This window comes from Nerophis lumbriciformis, linkage group LG08 (assembly GCF_033978685.3).
Source record: "Nerophis lumbriciformis linkage group LG08, RoL_Nlum_v2.1, whole genome shotgun sequence".
NCBI classification, from domain to species: domain Eukaryota; kingdom Metazoa; phylum Chordata; class Actinopteri; order Syngnathiformes; family Syngnathidae; genus Nerophis; species Nerophis lumbriciformis.
In genome coordinates this window covers 55,037,501-55,040,000 of record NC_084555.2, presented here as the reverse complement: position 1 = coordinate 55,040,000, position 2,500 = coordinate 55,037,501, and positions in this window count along the sequence as shown.

Sequence of the window (2,500 nt, the reverse complement as noted above, 5' to 3'; positions counted from 1 at the left end):
TAAAAATAAATATTTCCTTCATTTTGCAAGTAAAATCAAAAATGTTCTTCAATTAAAAAATATTATTCGCAATTTAAAAAAATAAAAACATTTTTTTCAATTAAAAAACGATTTGCAAATACAAAAAAATTAAGTTTAAAAAAATAAATATTTCTTTCATTTTGCAAGTAAAAAAAAGTTTTTTAATTAAAAAAAATGATTCGCAATTAAAAAAACTAAACATTTTTTTTCAATTAAAAAACGATTTGCAAATACAAAAAATAGAGTTTAAAAAGATAAATATTTCCTTAATTTTGCAAGTAAAAAAAAATGTTCTTCAATTAAAAAAAAGTATTTGCAATTTAAAAAAAAAACATTTTTCTTCATTTAAAAAACGATTTGCAAATACAAAAAAATAAAGTTTAAAAAAATAAATATCTCCTTCATTTTGCAAGTAAAAAAATAAATGTTCTTCAATAAAAAAAATTTGCAATTTAAAAAAAAAACATTTTTCTTTAATTAAAAAAACGATTTGCAAATACAAAAAATAAAATTTAAAAAAATAAATATTTCTTTCATTTTGCAAGTAAAAAAAATGTCTTCAATTAAAAAAAATATTCGCAATTTAAAAAAATATATATATTTCTTTAATTTTAAAAAATTATACGCAATTTAAAAAAAACATTTTTCTTCAATTAAAAAACAATTTGCAAATACAAAAATATTAAGTTTATAAAAATAAATATTTCCTTCATTTTGCAAGTAAAATCAAAAATGTTCTTCAATTAAAAAATATTATTCGCAATTTAAAAAAATTAAAACATTTTTTTCAATTAAAAAACGATTTGCAAATACAAAAAAATAAAGTTTAAAAAAATAAATATTTCTTTCATTTTGCAAGTAAAAAAAAGTTTTTTAATTAAAAAAAATGATTCGCAATTAAAAAAACTAAACATTTTTTTTCAATTAAAAAACGATTTGCAAATACAAAAAATAAAGTTTAAAAAGATAAATATCTCCTTCATTTTGCAAGTAAAAAAATAAATGTTCTTCAATAAAAAAAATTTGCAATTTAAAAAAAAAACATTTTTCTTTAATTAAAAAAACGATTTGCAAATACAAAAAATAAAATTTAAAAAAATAAATATTTCTTTCATTTTGCAAGTAAAAAAAATGTCTTCAATTAAAAAAAATATTCGCAATTTAAAAAAATATATATATTTCTTTAATTTTAAAAAATTATACGCAATTTAAAAAAAACATTTTTCTTCAATTAAAAAACAATTTGCAAATACAAAAATATTAAGTTTATAAAAATAAATATTTCCTTCATTTTGCAAGTAAAATCAAAAATGTTCTTCAATTAAAAAATATTATTCGCAATTTAAAAAAATTAAAACATTTTTTTCAATTAAAAAACGATTTGCAAATACAAAAAAATAAAGTTTAAAAAAATAAATATTTCTTTCATTTTGCAAGTAAAAAAAAGTTTTTTAATTAAAAAAAATGATTCGCAATTAAAAAAACTAAACATTTTTTTTCAATTAAAAAACGATTTGCAAATACAAAAAATAAAGTTTAAAAAGATAAATATCTCCTTCATTTTGCAAGTAAAAAAATAAATGTTCTTCAATAAAAAAAATTTGCAATTTAAAAAAAAAACATTTTTCTTTAATTAAAAAAACGATTTGCAAATACAAAAAATAAAATTTAAAAAAATAAATATTTCTTTCATTTTGCAAGTAAAAAAAATGTCTTCAATTAAAAAAAATATTCGCAATTTAAAAAAATATATATATTTCTTTAATTTTAAAAAATTATACGCAATTTAAAAAAAACATTTTTCTTCAATTAAAAAACAATTTGCAAATACAAAAATATTAAGTTTATAAAAATAAATATTTCCTTCATTTTGCAAGTAAAATCAAAAATGTTCTTCAATTAAAAAATATTATTCGCAATTTAAAAAAATTAAAACATTTTTTTCAATTAAAAAACGATTTGCAAATACAAAAAAATAAAGTTTAAAAAAATAAATATTTCTTTCATTTTGCAAGTAAAAAAAAGTTTTTTAATTAAAAAAAATGATTCGCAATTAAAAAAACTAAACATTTTTTTTCAATTAAAAAACGATTTGCAAATACAAAAAATAAAGTTTAAAAAGATAAATATTTCCTTAATTTTGCAAGTAAAAAAAAATGTTCTTCAATTAAAAAAAAGTATTTGCAATTTAAAAAAAAAAACATTTTTCTTTAATTAAAAAAACGATTTGCAAATACAAAAAAATAAAATTTAAAAAAATAAATATTTCTTTCATTTTGCAAGTAAAAAAAATGTCTTCAATTAAAAAAAATATTCGCAATTTAAAAAAATGTATATATTTCTTTAGATTTAAAAAATTATACGCAATTTAAAAAAAACATTTTTCTTCAATTAAAAATTAATTTGCAAATACAAAAATATTAAGTTTATAAAAATAAATATTTCCTTCATTTTGCAAGTAAAATCAAAAATGTTCTTC